Here is a 10,300-nt window from a genome sequence, read left to right on the forward strand (position 1 = left end):
GAAGCAAGATTTTTAATTTACAAGACAAAACATCTTAGAGGAATTTTTGAACTTTATTTTTTTTTACTGACAATATTCCTTTTCCTGTAAAAATGGTAATAAAACCCTATGAAATTTCTCATGAAGATAATAAAGATACTCTGTCAAGACAAGATTTGGGTACAATCCAAATCATTCTGTTTATAATTATTTAAAAGATGGGATAAATCAAAGCACAACAATCACTTCATAACAAAGTAAATGAAGATTGTAAAACAGAATTCAAATTTAAGGCATAACACTAAGCAATGATGGGTTTTAATTATTTGGAAGAACATTATAAGTTGTGTAGATGTACTGCTTTATGTGTATTAAGCTATGGAGAAATATTTTTCTAAATATATAAAAATGTTATATGTCTCAGTAAAATCACTTATTAATCAACAATAAATCTCACATTCATTTTTGACTCACTAAACATTGTTTTAGGGAACTGTCCTTTGCTGTGAAGCCTTTGGATTTATGGTGGAAAAATACAGAAAACACATGCATGTGGGGTATTGCTTCATTTTATTAATATAAATTAAATAAGTAAGTTCTTGGCCTATTTTTTCATTACACAATACTCCTTATAACAGTACTTTCATTGTTCAAGTTCAGGAAATTTTTTTTTTCTTCTGAAGAATGGCTGGCCTTCCCTTTATTAGATATAGAGAGAAATTAGTGTGATCCTGATTTATAAATATGTGGAATTCAGAAGAAAATTCTGTACTCTTTTTTTTTAAATTTTTATTTATTTATTTTTTATTTTCAGCATAACAGTATTCCTTGTTTCTGCACCACACCCAGTGCTCCATGCAATCTGTGCCCTCTCTAATACCCACCACCTGGCACCCCCAACCTCCCACCACCCACCACTTCAAAACCTTCAGATTGTTCTGTACTCTTATGTTGACTTTGCTAGGAGACAATTCTCCATGCTGTCAACACATATTTTATGACAGTTTTTTTTTTTCCCCCCAAGCTATGTTTTAAAATATTCTCATGGGAAACAAAGGCAGAAGAGAAATTATTAAATATCCCATCTGTAGAGCAAAGAGCCTAGAAAAAGAGGGTTTCTCCCTCTTGGTCGAAAGACAGATTTTTTTTTTTTTTTCCCTTGCCAGAGTAATGAAAAGAATGTCCTTCTTCAGAGCAAAGGTTGTACAGGTTTTCTAGCAGACACTGTACAAGACTGGGGTTTTCTAAGCTCAGGATTCCTCATCTAAGACATAATTCACTATTGGGAAAACAAAATCCTGGACCACTACTCATTAGCCCCCTGGAAATTTAGGGACAAAGGCAATTGATGTGAACATGAATTTCTCCTTGTGTGGAGAAACAAGGTCCTGTGTCCCTCAATCAGGAGCCTTGTGCATTCTACCAGTGTTTATGAAACTGTAGCCAGTAAAGAAATCTCACAATTCTCACAATTTGTGACAAACTCTCCTCTTTCAGAACCTGTTTTTGATCTTGACTACATTTAAAAAAATAATTTTACATCTTAAGTCTCTTTTGGAAGTAGGTCACTTATAAATAAATACAATCTCAATGACAACTGTAGTATTCAAGTATTCAAAAATCTTCACGGTTTATCTGAATCCCATGGCTTATGATCTCATGAACTTTAAATTGCTGCACCGTATGGGAAAAACAAACAAACAAGCCACACGATTTGTTCTCTCTCAACTCTGCAAATATAATGTGATACCTTAAGCTAAGAGGTGGTATAACCATCTTTAAATTAAAAGACTCAGAAGCAAGGAATTTGGGGCTTAAATCCCAGATTTGCAACTTGTTTTATTTTAGGAAATTAATTTATTTTCACTGTACAATCAATGTAATTATCAGTAATTGAATAATAATAAATGTCTTTATTCTTTGTATCAGTGATGTCAGAAAGAAGGGCAGAAGCAGAATTATTACATTTCCTTACTACTTACAGCCCACTGACAAGTCCTAGAAACAAGTAGAGTGACATTCCCCTCGGGACTCAACTGCCTGGATGTTGACACTTTGCTAAGGGCAAAAGGCGATCTTAGCCTGACCCCCAGGATCCTATGAGTCCACTTCAACATAGGAAAATTCCTTTGGAAACTTCTTTTGTCTCTATTCACGCCTGCAACAAGATACATGTTGGCAATCATCCCAGTCATTACTCTATTTTACTCAAAAGTTTACTTTACTATGCATATTTTTAAAAATGTGCATTGAAAATAAATCACAATACAAAAGAATGTGAACAATGTATATGTGACTCTAAAGCTGTGTTGTTCAATTCAGTGGTCAGTAGGCAAATATTATTTAAATGTGAATTAACTGATGGTACATGTAATTAAAAAGTCAGTTACTGTCAGTTAATCACTACCAGCTAATAGGTTATTGCATAGGACAGCCCAGAATATCAACATTGCAATCATCAAATAAATCTCTACTACAAAACACTGGTCTACAACATACAGTTTTAATTTTAGATTGTTCTTCTACCAAAGTATCAATGACAAGACAATAATAAATTATTGAAATATTAATGGATATTTTAAATACCATATGACAGTCACTGTTTCACATGAAAACTTTATGTGTTAGTTTATAAAATCATAACACAATGAAGTGAGTATTGATGAAGGAGAGTGAGGTTCTTGTTTCACAGTCAAAGAATGAATGAATCTCGTGGATAAAGGAGAGTGAGTAAAGCGACAGAGTTTTATTAAGCAAGGATACAGAAAAAGCTCTCAGGAGTGAGAGATGTCCTCACAGGGTTGCCAACATGGGCATCCACTGACAGTCTTTTATTTAGAACTAACCAGGGAGTTAGTTCTAAATGGCCATAACATTCTTATGATATCTTGATCTGAATAAGAACTAGTGATAACATCTTTAATGGCTTACTTCTTCTTTGGGGTCTCATTATTCCTTGTCAGTCACAACTTGACTGTCATAAAAAGATCCCCCTTCTGATACCCAGCTCAGGGTGGTTTGGTTTGTTCCCTTATTTATCTCTGTTTTCATTATGCCTCAGCATTTCTGGGATTTCTGTGAGCCTGATCAAGTTGTCCCCTATCTCCCCCTACCTAGCCCTGCCTGTACTTTATGCATTGAGACCCTTTGGATATACATCGGTAGGTCATAGTCCAGGTATAAGTAGTAGCTTTTGAGCTGGAAGTAAAGCTCAGGTAGTGTTTCGGCACAAATAATTCACAGGAAAGATCAGGGACTGCAGAAAAATAAAATGAAACTAAGAATTTGAATACAGATTATTATACAGAAAATTTATCCATACCCAGATAGAACTAGTCTTTTCCCCCCTTTACTTCAATGATTTTAGTTAATAAGCAGGGGCACAATAAAATATTTAAACAAAAAACACACAAAAATAAAACCCACTTTTAATCAAGAGTGAATTGTTATATCTGAGAGTATACAATTTTCTACTTGAATTAAACACCTTGTATGGGAAAGTTTTCTGTATGAGTGCTGCACAACACAAAGGACTTTATAGTTGTAATTTTCTTGTAAAATGTTGGACATGGAAATAAGCCATATCCACAAATCTCACTGAATTATGCTAAATAAGCTTTAATTAGTAATACTTCGGGACAATGTTTATGAACACTTAAAAATTCAATGGTATAATTACATATGTTGCTCTGTGATTGTTTAGGAAACAAATGACACAATGGCAGAATAATTTTCATGATAAATGCTCCTCAAATGGCGAGGCTGTTCAGAAAAACTAACACATATTTTCCTTTATGAATATAATAAAAATTAGTAGAAATATGGAAAATTTTCAGCACTGATATATGGTGAGTTTGCTTAAAATACTAAAAGCCCATACATGTAATTTATGAATAGTATTCAAAAGAATTATTCCAAGCAAGAAAACACATTTGCAAAACTTTCCAATAGTAACAAGAATGCATGTAGAATATATAAATATGTGTAATTTTTTACTGCAAAAATATATGAAAAGCGAATGAGAGGTAAATAAGAAAAGGATGTCTCAGTGAATAAAGAATAATAAATAAGTCAGTTTGGAATGTTGTTCCATCATGTTATCTACACATATTTTTTGAGCAATAACATAGCACTTCTGATTAGCAGTTAAGACTAAGCCGAATAATTGTACCTGTTCTTGCGAATGTTGGTAAAATGAATGTAGAGAGGATTGTTAAGTTTCAAATTTCACAGAGACCAAGTAAGGGGGAGAGAGTGTGACAGAAACAAAATTTTCAAATCAGAAAGGCAGATGGATATATGATAACTACAAATGGCAGACCCAAAGTGCTATAAACAAAATGGCTTTTGGAAGAGGTAGAAATAGTTACAGCTAAAGAATAAATAATATTAGAGGTTTCTGAAGTGATATTGATGTGGGGTTAGAAACAGAAGAGGCTAAAATTCTGTTGTAATAACAGTTAGATCTCAAGGCCTCATAGTCTTCTAACATATGACAGAAGCTTGAAGGTATACCTTTGGTTGGGGGGGAGCACCTATACATGCATATATGTACAATGTATGTGTATACATATACATATACACATACATGTACATAGAAGTATGTATATATGACTGAGACATGTGCCCCTTGCCCTCACTGGGTTCCATGACAGTCACAACCAGTCATATTCCAGACATAGAAAAATAGAATGTTTTTGTCCGAGTGACCTGAGCAAAAAAGATAAGACAAAGATATTTAGAAGTTTAGAGTCAGACAAAGAAATAATTCTACCAACAGTCCTATGGTAAAGAGGTAAAGCCTGTTAGCCACCACTCCAAAGGAACACACACACACACACACACACACACACACACACACACACAAACATAGAGGAATTCTGAATCATTTGGTGGATACCATGAACAATAGGTCACCATGCATTTGAGAAGAGTCTATGTCAGGAAAGATTGAGACCACTTAACAGAATCTGAAAGAAACGGGATCTTTAGGAGAGGAAGGACAATTAATATTTCACCCACAAAAGAAGGAACATATGGCATACAAAGTCAAACAAATTGAAAATACGAAGATCAGAAATCAAAACACACACACATAAGATAGGAAGAAAAGATTGTTGATGATCGATTCACTTGCATCGAAGTCCATCATGCAACCATGATTTCAGAAAAGGAGAGCAGAGAAATTTACAATAAACACATATTAGAAATGAATGATGTTTCCAGATTGAAAAAGACTCCCAAGAGCCAAATATTTCATTTAAAAATGTGTACACGAAAGCAAATATTACAAAACTGAAGAATACAAGGGACAAAGGAAAGATGCCAAAAGCTTTCAAAAAGAAAGAAAAATGCTACATATAAAGGATAGAAATTAACACAATATCAGGTTTCTTCTTAACATTGCTAGTACCCAGCAGACAAACAAATGTCTTCAAAATTTTGAGTGGCAAATAGTTTTCCTCCTAAATTTGACATTCAATAAATCATTTATGAACTGTAAATTTAAACAACAAATATAGCCAAAAATCAATACGCCTCTTTTCAGGAACTTACTGAATAAAGTGTTCCACTAAAATATTAATCCAAATAAAGAAGGAAGATGTAAATTCTTTTTTTAAAAGACTTTAAAAATTTTTTAAGAGAGAGAGAGAGAATGAGTAGAGGAAAGTGCAGAGAAGAGGGAGACTACACAGACTCTGTTGATCACAGAGGCCATCATGAGCTCAGTCCCAGACCCCTGAGATCATGACATGAGGCAAAATCAAGAGGAGGATCCTTAACTGACTCAGCCACCCAGGCACCCTGTAAGACATAAATTCTATATAATAGGGAACTCCATACAGAAAGAGAGTTCCCAGGGTCATGACTTAGACAGCGTCACAGCCAACTACCCAGTAATGCCAAGGAAGCCAGGCGATTTGTATTTTCACAAATTGGGAGCATGCATGTTATTGATGACACTTCAGGGTCCAATTAGCAAGAGATACATGGAGAACAAAACAATGAAAATGTAGTAATTATCAGTATTATAAAAAAAGATTAAAAGGCAATCATGTATATTACATGGCTCAGTTGTAACTAAAATATTATACACCCATCATGAAGTAAACACTAACACATAGTGTAACAAAAAATAATTATATAAATCTATTGGACAATATGTTGTATGTGTGTTTACATATGGGGTATATGAATTAGATGTTCTTCTCCCATAATAATATTCCATAATAACTCATAATCAAGAAAAATGAAAGATGTATTGTTTTATTTATGTTTCTATAATTATACCTGTGACTATCATTTATTCAATATTCCATAAATTGCTATCAAATAAATTTTAAAATCCTAAGACATTTTTTTCCTTTTTTTTTTTTTATTTTTAAAAAACATTTTTTTTAATTTTATTTTTTATAAACATATATTTTTTTCCCCAGGGGTACAGGTCTGTGAATCGCCAGGTTTACACACTTCACTGCACTCACCATAGCACATACCCTCCCCAATGTCCATAATAACCCCACCCCCCGAACACCCCTCCCCCCAGCAACCCTCAGTTTGTTTTGTGAGATTAAGAGTCACTTATGGTTTATCTCCCTCCCAATCCCATCTTGCTTCATTTACTCTTCTACCCCCTTAACCCCCATGTTGCATCTCCTCTCCCTCATAGCAGGGAGATCATATGATAGTTGTCTTTCTCCGATTGACTTATTTCGCTAAGCATGATACCCTCTAGTTCCATCCACGTCGTCGCAAATGGCAAGATTTCATTTCTTTTGATGGCTGCATAGTATTCCATTGTGTATATTGGCATCTTCTTTATCCATTCGTCTGTTGATGGACATCTAGGTTCTTTCCATAGTTTGGCTACTGTAGACATTGCTGCTATAAACATTCGGGTGCATGTGCCCCTTCGGATCACTACGTTTGTATCTTTAGGGTAAATACCCAGCAGTGCAATTGCTGGGTCATAGGGTAGTTCTATTTTCAACATTTTGAGGAACCTCCATGCTGTTTTCCAGAGTGGTTGCACCAGCTTGCATTCCCACCAACAGTGTAGGAGGGTTCCCCTTTCTCCACATCCTCGCCAGAATCTGTCATTTCCTGACTTGTTAATTTTAGCCATTCTGACTGGTGTGAGGTGGTACCTCATTGTGGTTTTGATTTGTATTTCCCTGATGCCGAGTGATATGGAGCACTTTTTCATGTGTCTGTTGGCCATCTGGATGTCTTCTTTGAAGAAATGTCTGTTCATGTCTTCTGCCCATTTCTTGATTGGATTATTTGTTCTTTGGGTGTTGAGTTTGCTAAGTTCTTTATAGATTCTGGACACTAGCCCTTTATCTGATATGCCATTTGCAAATATCTTCTCCCATTCTGTCAGTTGTCTTTTGATTTTGTTAACTGTTTCCTTTGCTGTGCAAAAGCTTTTGATCTTGATAAAATCCCAATAGTTCATTTTTGCCCTTGCTTCCCTTGCCTTTGGCAATGTTCCTAGGAAGATGTTGCTGCGGCTGAGGTCGAAGAGGTTGCTGCCTGTGTTCTCTTCAAGGATTTTGATGGATTCCTTTCTCACATTGAGGTCCTTCATCCATTTTGAGTCTATTTTCATGTGTGGTGTAAGGAAATGATCCAATTTCATTTTTCTGCATGTGGCTATCCAATTTTCCCAACACCATTTATTGAAGAGGCTGTCTTTTTTCCATTGGACATTCTTTCCTGCTTTGTCGAAGATTAGTTGACCATAGAGTTGAGGGTCTATTTCTGGGCTCTCTATTCTGTTCCATTGATCTATGTGTCTGTTTTTGTGCCAGTACCATGCTGTCTTGATGATGACAGCTTTGTAGTAGAGCTTGAAGTCCGGAATTGTGATGCCACCAACTTTGGCTTTCTTTTTCAATATTCCTTTGGCTATTCAAGGTCTTTTCTGGTTCCATATAAATTTTAGGATTATTTGTTCCATTTCTTTAAAAAAAATGGATGGTACTTTGATAGGAATTGCATTAAATGTGTAGATTGCTTTAGGTAGCATAGACATTTTCACAATATTTATTCTTCCAATCCAGGAGCATGGAACATTTTTCCATTTCTTTGTGTCTTCCTCAATTTCTTTCATGAGTACTTTATAGTTTTCTGTGTATAGATTCTTAGTCTCTTTGGTTAGGTTTATTCCTAGGTATCTTATAGTTTTGGGTGCAATTGTAAATGGGATGGACTCCTTAATTTCTCTTTCTTCTGTCTTGTTGTTGGTGTAGAGAAATGCAACTGATTTCTGTGCATTGATTTTATATCCTGACACTTTACTGAATTCCTGTACCAGTTCTAGCAGTTTTGGAGTGGAGTCTTTTGGCTTTTCCACATATACTATCTTATCATCTGCGAAGAGTGATAGTTTGACTTCTTCTTTGCCGATTTGGATGCCTTTAATTTCTTTTTGTTGTCTGATTGCTGAGGCTAGGACTTCTAGTACTATGTTGAATAGCAGTGGTGATAACGGACATCCCTGCTGTGTTCCTGACCTTAGTGGAAATGCTTTCAGTTTTTATCCATTGAGAATGATATTTGCGATGGGTTTTTCATAGATGGCTTTGATAATATTGAGGTATGTGCCCTCTATCCCTACACTTTGAAGAGTTTTGATCAGGAAGGGATGCTGTACTTTGTCAAATGCTTTTTCAGCATCTATGGAGAGTATCAAATGGTTCTTGTTCTTACTTTTATTAATGTGTTGTATCACATTGATTGATTTGCGGATGTTGAACCAACCTTGCAGCCCTGGAATAAATCCCACTTGGTCATGGTGAATAATTCTTTTAATGTACTGTTGAATCCTATTGGCTAGTATTTTGGTGAGAATTTTTGCATCTGTGTTCATCACGGATATTGGTCTGTAGTTCTCTTTTTTGATGGGATCCTTGTCTGGTTTGGGGATCAAGGTGATGCTGGCCTCATAAAATGAGTTTGGAAGTTTTCCTTCCATTTCTATTTTTTGGAACAGTTTCAGAATAGGAATTAGTTCTTCCTTAAATGTTTGGTAGAATTCCCCCGGGAAGCCATCTGGCCCTGGGCTTTTGTTTATTTGGAGATTTTTGATGACTGCTTCTATCTCCTTACTGGTTATGGGTCTGTTCAGGCTTTCTATTTCTTCCTGGTTCAGTTGTGGTAGTTTATATGTCTCTAGGAATGCATCCATTTCTTCCAGATTGTCAAATTTGTTGCATAGAGTTGCTCATAATATGTTCTTATGATTGTCTGTATTTCTTTGGTGTTAGTTGTGATCTCTCTTCTTTCATTCATGATTTTATTTATTTGGGTCTTTTCTCTTTTCTTTTTGATAAGTCTGGCCAGGGGTTTATCAATCTTATTAATTCTTTCAAAGAACCAGCTCCTAGTTTCGTTGATTTGTTCTATTGTTTTTTTGGTTTCTATTTCACTGATTTCTGCTCTGATCTTTATGATTTCTCTTCTCCTGCTGGGTTTAGGGTTTCTTTCTTGTTCTTTCTCCAGCTCCTTTAGGTGTAGGGTTAGGTTGTGTACCTGAGACCTTTCTTGTTTCTTGAGAAAGGCTTGTACCGCTATATATTTTCCTCTCAGGACTGCCTTTGTTGTGTCCCACAGATTTTGAACCATTGTGTTTTCATTATCATTTGTTTCCATGAATTTTTTCAATTCTTCTTTAATTTCCTGGTTGACCCATTCATTCTTTAGAAGGATGCTGTTTAGTCTCCATGTATTTGGGTTCTTTCCAAATTTCCTCTTGTGATTGAGTTCTAGCTTCAGAGCATTGTGGTCTGAAAATATGCAGGGAATGATCCCAATCTTTTGATACTGGTTGAGACCTGATTTAGGACCGAGGATGTGATCTATTCTGGAGAATGTTCCATGGGCACTAGAGAAGAATGTGTATTCTGTTGCTTTGGGATGAAATGTTCTGAATAGATCTGTGATATCCATCTGGTCCAGTGTGTCATTTAAGGCCTTTATTTCCTTGTTGATCTTTTGCTTGGATGATCTGTCCATTTCAGTGAGGGGAGTGTTAAAGTCCCCTACTATTATTGTATTATTGTTGATGTGTTTCTTTGATTTTGTTATTAATTTGTTTATATAGTTGGCTGCTCCCACGTTAGGGGCATAGATATTTACAATTGTTAGAACTTCTTGTTGGACAGATCCTTTGACTATGATATAGTGTCCTTCCTCATCCCTTATTATAGTCTTTGGCTTAAAATCTAATTGATCTGATATAAGGATTGCCACTCCTGCTTTCTTCTGATGTCCATTAGCATGGTAAATTCTTTTCCACCCCCTCACTTTAAATCTG

Source organism: Lontra canadensis, unplaced genomic scaffold (assembly GCF_010015895.1).
Source record: "Lontra canadensis isolate GAN:19392208 unplaced genomic scaffold, GSC_riverotter_1.0 scaffold46, whole genome shotgun sequence".
In the NCBI taxonomy this organism is placed as follows: domain Eukaryota; kingdom Metazoa; phylum Chordata; class Mammalia; order Carnivora; family Mustelidae; genus Lontra; species Lontra canadensis.